Source organism: Dipodomys spectabilis, unplaced genomic scaffold (genome assembly GCF_019054845.1).
Source record: "Dipodomys spectabilis isolate Male_0828 unplaced genomic scaffold, ASM1905484v1 ptg000417l, whole genome shotgun sequence".
Classification (NCBI taxonomy): Eukaryota; Metazoa; Chordata; class Mammalia; order Rodentia; family Heteromyidae; genus Dipodomys; species Dipodomys spectabilis.
In genome coordinates this window covers 655001-663673 of record NW_024871094.1, presented here as the reverse complement: position 1 = coordinate 663673, position 8673 = coordinate 655001, and positions in this window count along the sequence as shown.

The window sequence follows — 8673 nt, the reverse complement described above, 5'->3', positions numbered from 1 at the left end:
CTTGAGGCACAGCACAACGTCCAGTGTTTTTCTGTTTATGTGATACTGAGAAATTGAACCCAGGGTTTCTTGAATGCTAGGCAATCACCGTCCCATGAAACCACAATCCCAGTGCCCTAAATGATTTTCTTAATATGGCATTACATTTTCATTCCATAACTATGTATCATAATTTTGGCCAAGTGCTACAAAATGATGTTGAAAACATTACCAAGTCCAATAAGGCTGGATGGACAATGAATAACCATCATGGTTTAGCCAGGGCATAGAGAGACTTACCTCATGGAACTTCTTCAACAGGCTGAGCAAGACAATTCCTGACCCAAAGCCCACCCCCAGAATGAGAGGGCCACCTTGGGTTCCAGCTACATGGGGATGCTGGGCCACCTCTTCCAGCACCCATTCAACCAGTTCCTGTGTATGAAGGAGAGAAAGCAAGTCAGAATTACACTTAAGTCAGTGCTGGTTGCTCAGAACTCTAATCCTAACTAGACAGGAGGCTGAGATTTGAGAATCATGGTTCATAGCCATCTCGGGCTTGAAAGACTGTGAGACTCTTATCTCTAAAGAACCACGAGAAAACCGGAAGTGATGCTGTGGGCTCAAGTGGTAGAGCACTAGCCTTGAGCTGAGGAGCTTGGGAACCACTCCTAGGCCTAGAGTTCAAGCGCCACGACTGACAAGAAGTGGACTTTCAACCACAAGTAGTGGACTGAATAGCACCCATTGTCCTAGAGAGCATGGTAGAGAAGTCAGGCTGAGCTTCCTGTGAACTTGAGGTCATAAGTAGGTCACCTGGCTTCTCTATGCCTTGGTTTCCCCAGCTGCAAATCTCAACATAGTGAAGGATCTCCTTCCTCATGAGGATAGGGTAATGATGAAAGAAAGCCATGTTTTGTTTCATAATCCTAGAGGTGTTGCATGAATAACAACAGGCCCCACATGGGCCCTTTCCTGGTACCTTCCTGTCATATGCTCACAGTATTGTCAAGAACTTTATATGAAGGCCACACCCTCTGTGCCTAGCCATGCTCGAGATCCCTCTGTATAAATCCCTTGTTTCCTCACAACTGTTCTGTGAGGAGATTGAGGTCCTATAGTTGAGGCCCTACACAGAGCTTCACCTGTGGTCAAAAATTGGCTGCTGTGGAGTAAGAGTTTGGGTTAATCCATCTAAACCAATGACTGAGCATGGCACTACATGCCTACCATCCCAACTACAGAGGACCAGGCCTGGTGGAGCATTCCTGTCACAGATAGGAGGACCATGATTCAGCCCAGCCTGAGCATATATTGAGACTCTATCTCAGAAATTCCCAAGACAGAAAGGTGGATCCTCAGAGCTGGGGAGAGGAAACAAGCAGGGGATCATGGTGCCCCTAGATGGGTGCCTGAACCGGTGTAGGGATGGTGTTGGGGTGGCCATACACTTGTGCTGTTGGGAGAACCTGTTGGTGGCTGCTCCGGGTCGGGTGAGCAGCAATGGCAGCAGCATTGCAGACACATGGGCCCAGAGCAGAGGACCTGGGGCAGGGACCAGGTGGGAGCCTTAGGCTAGCTGGAAGCAAGCCATTGCCTGAGGTATGAAACCCAGTACTGCAGGGAACCAGGAGAGGGGGCCAGGGCGCAGGCGGAAGTATCAATATCTTGCTATATTCAAATTCTCTTGTGCACCACTCAGCCACCTCTGCCTTCCTCAACTGCTGGTAGTGGTGTCAACCAACAGAATGAATCCCTCTGTTACCTGGCAGCATAGAATGTGGGCGTGGCCACCATTCTTGTATCCCATTGTTCAGAAAGCAACATGAAAGAATGGGGGTGTGGCTGGAATTCTGTGATGCAAGCAGCATGGGTGGAGTAAAAATGACAGCGGCTCCCCCAGCCCTTTCCCCAGAGAACTCTGTCCAATTCAGTTGGGTACAAGAGGGTGACCTGCTTTAGCCAGATAGCTGCACAGATTGTTGTGTATGTCTGTTTGTTTCCAGTCCCAGACCTTGAACTCAGGATCTGGACAGTCTGTGAGCTCCTTTTGCTCAAGGCTAGCCCTCCACACTGGAGCCACAGGGCTTCTGGCTTTGTTGGCAATGAAGTTGGACAGGGGTCTCAAGGACTTTCCTGCCTAGGCTGACCATGATTCTCCTGTCACAGCCTGGTAAGTATCTAGGAGGACTGCTGAGAGCCACTGGTGCCTGCCTCATCATTGGTCTTGCTGATGTTCTTGTACAGTCCGGTGAGTTCCCTATCCACGGGTTGAAGTCATGGGAGCTGGAGCCCACAGTTCCTATCCTGGTCCTGCCACCACCAAATGGCAGGAGATACTAAGAAATTTGTTCCTATCCATATGATTACCAATGGAATGTGATATATTTCATGATTGCATGAGCAGATCTTTAATGATTCTAGTATAAAATAATTCACAATTATATTCTAGGACACTGATCAATTTTAGTTAATACTTTATTAAGCATTTAAACAATCACACACATATAATGGAGGCATAATGAAATACCTAAGAATTGGGCTGTACATACTATAAAGGTTCCATTTTTCTGCCAGGATTGGGATTTGAACTCGGTTGCACTGTGTGGGAAAGGGAAGCTGGCTTCCTTGAAGTCAAGAAATTCAAGTCTGATCCTTAGGCCTGAAATAGATCCCCACCACTAGAAAACATCCTATCCATGTACAACTTACATATATGATTTATATTTATATACATATGTTGACTCCATAGGTGTTAACTATAGTTATTTTATTTTATTTTTTATTCATGAATTGACCATTTATGTCATTGACTATTATGGCACATAGAACATTGATTACATTGATTAAATAGGATATAGGTCTACATATGTATTCTACTTCATACCTGACACCGAGGACATTCACAGAAAAGGAAAATATGTGTCACCATCAGGTTCTTACTCCACGATTCAGTGTTTGGGAGTGCTGGCATCTGAATTCATGGCCTACAAGGCCTGCAAGGCCAAACTCATGAATGGGTGAGTGTCATCACGCCATCCTGGGGCAAATGAGCTGACAGGCTGTTTCCAAGATCTGAGATGGAGCCCCAGGTATTAACAAAATAAGAACAGATTGACATGCAGATGGAATTATACTAAAAAATATATATCTTTATAGAGTGCCAGAGTCGTCGATACATTTTCTAGTTATACAGATTACATTCCTACCAAGTCCTATGTATTTATTATGGATCCATTAAATTAATGTTATTGTTTTCATCCTTAAAATATTAATGAAGTCAATTAGTGTCCTGAACTTATTGCATTCCTGTGAGTAATTATATTCTTTTAATGCTTCATAAATATTAAATAAAATTAATCAACCTCCTGAAAAGATGCTGTGTAATGTTATAGGAGCATCATTCACAATCAGTTCATTCAACCATGACATTGACACCATTCCATTGTTATTCCTATGGATGAGAACCAGTATTTTAATATCTCCTGCCATTGGTTGGTGTCAGAATGGGGATTCGAAATCAGGGCCTATGTTGCCACATAGCCCTATGGCTTCCCCGATAGTCTGGCAGCCTTCAGCAATGCAAGGTGAAGTACACTTTGCAACCGTGTCATTCATACCCAGTGGGGTCACCATGCAAAGGAAGAAAACTTAAAGAGGCCACATTTTTCTCTGCATTTTTTTCCAGGCAAGGCCTGGTGGTTTGGGATCCCAGGAGCAGCTATGGGGCCAGTGGGTGCACCGCAGCTTAGGGTGATCAGAGCTGAGGCAGAGTTACTACGACCTGAGTTCAAGCCCTGTGCTGAGAAATAAAATAAAATATAATAAATAAAAAATAAAAAAATTAACTACTTGGCTTGCAATTCCCGCTATTCATTCTTCCAGGCTTTGGAATTGAACTCAAGATCTGGGTAAATCTGCAGCAATGTGGATGAAGGGGAAAATGACCGTACTTGAAGATAAGAAAGTCAGGCCTGTTCACTAGGCCTGATTTCAAGCCCCAATCCTGGAAAACATACTATTTATAATCATTGTAAAGATAGGATTTATACTTACCTATAGATGTTCAGTCCATACATGTCTGATGTGGTTGTTCCTTGTATTTTTTGTTTTATTCATTTATTTAACATCAATTGTGCTATGATGAAACCCATTCCGAATATTACATTGATGACATCCAATCACAGAGCATCTAGATTTGTAGAAATGTTCTCAATCATGCCTGACACCCAGGATTCTCAGAGAAAAGGTAAACAAATTTCACACTCGCCTTCTTACTCCGTGATCCACTTGTTGGTAGTACTGGAATCTGAACTCAGGGCCTAGCCAGACCAATTGGAGAATAAGTTAAGGTGAACACACCAATCTGTGAGCAACTAAGGAGCTCAGACGTTCCCAGGATCTGACAATGATGCCCAGGGTGGTCCACTATAGTCATAAATTCATTACTTAAACATAGGATCTATATTGACATACATGTATGGACATCATCTTCTGTTCGGCGCACTTCTTCTTACTTTGTCTCTAATTCTTGGAGGTATTGCGTATTTTACTAAGTATGGTGACAGGTATAACTGTGCTAACATGGATGACAACCTGTTCCCATGGTTATAGAGTTGCCTATGCATTCTCCATCCTAGTTGAGACCCAGGACATTCACAGAAGAGGAAAATGTGTGCAACAACTGGCTTCTGATATCAGCATGAATGTTTTGTCAGTGCTGGGATTTGAACTCAGGTCTGGGCAGCTCTGTTGCACTGGGGGAGAAGGGGAAGCTCACTGTCCTTGAGGGATAGAATTTCAGGCCTGGTCCAAAGCCTGATTTGAAACCTCAGCACAGCAAGCCCACCTTTTTTAAACGTAAGATCTCTCTACCTACAGGTGTGGTATGCATCTTGCATTCAGTGTAGTTATTCTTTTTATTTTGTGTCTTATTCAAGGATGTACTGTATATTTTATTGAGTATGGTGACAGATATAACTGTGCTGACATGGATGACAACCTATTGTCATGGCTATAGAGTTGCCTATATAGCATTCTCCTCCTCAATAAGACCCAGGACATTCAAAGGACAGAAAAACATGTGCAACCACTGGCTTCTCACATCAGAATGCGTCTTTTGACAGTGCTGGAATTTGAAGTCAAGGCCTAGCAGACCCAATTGGTGAAGGGGTCATGGTGAACACACCAGCCTGTGAGCAACTAAGGAGCTAGGTCATTCCAGGGACCTGAGATCGAGCCTTAGTCGGGGGCAATATAGTTATAAATTTGTAATTAAACAGAGGATCTATATTTCCAAACATGGGTGGGCATCATCTTGCATTCGGTATAGTCACTCTCTTTATTTTGTGTCTCATTCATTGATGTATTTTGTATTTTCTTGAGTATAGGAAGACAGACATAACTGTGGTGAACTGGATTACAACCTATTCAAATGAGTATAGAGTTGCCTATGCATTCTCCATCCTAGCTGAGACCCAGACCTTGCACAACACAGGAAAACAGATGCAACGACTGGCTTCTCACATCAAGGTGAATTTTTGGCAGAGCTGGGATTTGAACTCAGGGCCAAAGATGCCCAACTGCACAATGGGTCCAGGTGAGCACACCAGCCTGTGAGCCACTAAGGATCTGGGTCATTCCCAGGAACTGAGATTGAGCCCCAAGGAGGCCAAAATAGTCCTTAATGCATCATTGAAACATGAGATATATATTCACATCCGTGTGTGGACTGCATCGTGCATTGAGTGTAGTTATTCTCTTTCTTTTTTTTTTTTTTTTTTTTGTCAGTCGTGGGGCTTGAACTCTGGGCCTGGGCACTGTCCCTCACCTCTTCAGCTCAAAGTGAGCGCTCTACCACTTGAGCCACAGCGCCACTTCCAATTTTCTGGTGGTTTATTGGAGATAGGAGTTTCACGGTCTCTTCTGCCCGGGCTGGCTTTGAACCGCGATCCTCAGATCTCAGCCTCCTGAGTAGCTAGGATTACAGCGTGAGCCACCAGCGCCCGGCTCTCTTTTTTGTATGTTATGCATGGATGTATTGTGTATTTTCTTGAGTATATGATGACAGGTATAACTGGGTTGACATGGATAACAACTTATTCCCATGGCCACAGGGTGGCCCATGCATTCTCCATCCTAGCTGAGACCCACAACATGCGCAGGAAAGGAAAACAAGTGCAATGATTGGCTTCTGACATCAAGATGAATCTTTTGGCAGGGCTAGGATCTGAACTCGGGGCCTAGCAGTCCCAATTGGAAATTTGGTGCACATGAGCACACCAGCCTGTGAGCTACGAAGGAGCTAGGCCATTCCCAGTACCTGAGATTGAACCCCCCCCCCCCCCCAGGGAGGGAAGAGTTTGGAGCACAATAGTCATCCATTCATAAGCATGGCAGCCTCTTGCCAATGAAGCTCTGAGGGGGTTCCCACATGCTGAGATTGACAACCATGTTTGGCCAAAACAGTGATACATGGATAGGCAGACGGTGGTATACAAATAAATGTATATTAGTAAAGAGTGCCAGAGCCGTCTATCTATGATTGAATGACACCTACTACGTTCCTACCAACTCTTAGGTATTTATTATACTGCCAGTGAAGGAAAATTAGTCGTTTCATGCTTAATAAACTATTAATTAAGATCAATCATCATTCTAGGATTATTGCATCCAATTTTAGACTAGACCAAGGCATGAACTACTCTTTCAACCAGTATTACTATGCATAGGAATGAGTCTCTTGTGATCTTCTACCATTGGTATCAGGACTGAGACTTGAAGCTACAGTCTATGTTGACAGGTTGGCCTATGGCTTCCCAGAGAGCCCATCAGCCAGCAGCAATGGCAGGTCAGGTCCACTTTACAGCAGTGTCTTTCAGACTCAGAATGGTCGCTGTGTAAAGAAAAAACAAATCATAAAAACCCAGCCTTCTGCAGCTCGCCACTTTTTGTGTTTTCCAGCTTTTTCTTTTCTTCCTGACAGCCCCCTGGGCCTAGGATTTCCGGATCGGCTATGGATCTGGAGACTGCATCCCAGCTTAGGGAGATCCAAGTGGAAGCAGTTTCCACTATTCCTGATTTCAAGCCCCATGGTTGGCCAAAATAAATAAATAAATAAATAAAAATAATAAATAAATAAATAAATAACTTAACAAAATTAAAAAAAATAAAGCTCCCTGGTATGGAATTTCTGCCAGTTTTATTTCCTAGCCTGGGATTTGAACTCGGGTTCTTGGTAAATCTGTAGCAATGTGAGGGAAGAGTTGTTACTACTTGAGGTTAAACCCCATGCCAACCAAAAATGAAAAATTAAATCACTGACATCGGCAGGGTGAGCTAGTTGTCAAGATGGCAGGGAAGGGATGGTAAGAGGAATGCAAAGGAGGAGGCAACAATGCTCAATAGGATATGTACTCATTACCTTGCTCATTTAACTGTGACCCCTTTGTACAACATTTTACTATAAAAAACACAAAAAAGAAACATATTAGTTTTCAGAGAAGCACTTTGGGGATAAAGGAAGGAAATCTGAATAGCTGTACAAAATTCTATGCTGCCTATTTTTAATGTTCAATATGGAACTGAATAAACATAACTGCTTCCATTAAAAAAAATTAAATCACTGTCTTGGAACTGGGGCCAGTATTTCTGCCATTGCTGGGATTTGAGCTCACCATCCAGGTAACTCTTTTGCAACATGGGTGAAGGTGAAGTTCATTGTCCTTGAGGAAAAGAAATTAAGGCTAGAGTTCCCAAGGCCTGAATGAAGGCCCTGCAATGGAAAAAAATATTTCTATATGTGTGTAATGAATGTATGATATATACTTATATATGTATGTTAATTTCATATTATGATTTTTATTATTGATTTTTATTTTATTTTTATTTGATTCATTTATTTATTGATTATTGTATTTAGCATTATTATACACATGATATTTATTACATTTTGCACATCTATTATAAAATTATACACAATAATTTAGGACATTGACTCATTTTTCATTAATATTTTATTAAGTGTTGAAAAATAATACATAATTAAATGGAGCCATTTGTCACAATCTTCACATGTTTAGAGTCTCTCCCAAGTATGAGCTTTCTCTTTTCTTTTTCTTTTTTTCTTTTTATTGTGAAAATACTGTAGAGAGGGGTTACAATTACATGGGCAAGATAAGGCATACATTTCTTATCAAGCATTGTAGCCTCCTCCTTTGTTTCCCCTTCCCATCCCTTCCCATCCTCCCTGAGTCTTTTCTTATCTTTGGACATCTTCCTATAGAGATTTCTTTAGATGATTGATACTCAGAAGCCTTTTCCTGAGGATAGGCAAATTGAGGGATAAAATTTTAAGGGTGGGGCTAGAAATGTTGCTTAGATGGAAAGAGCTCGCTCCCTCAGCATGCATGAATGCCAGGGTTTGAATCCTCAGTGACACATACTCAGGAAAAGCCAGAAGCTGTGGAGTGGTTCAAGTGGCTAACCTTGAGAAAAAGAAGCACAGAGATAGTACCAAGCCCCTAAGATCAAGCCCAGGACTGACAAAAACAATAGACAAGATGCGAGTGCTCACACCTGGAATGCTAGCTTCTCAGGAGGCTGAGTTGTAGGCTACAGTTTAAAGACAGCCTAGGCAAGGAAAACCTGTTAGACTGTTATCTCCAGTGAACCACTGAAAGACCCCACCTGGCA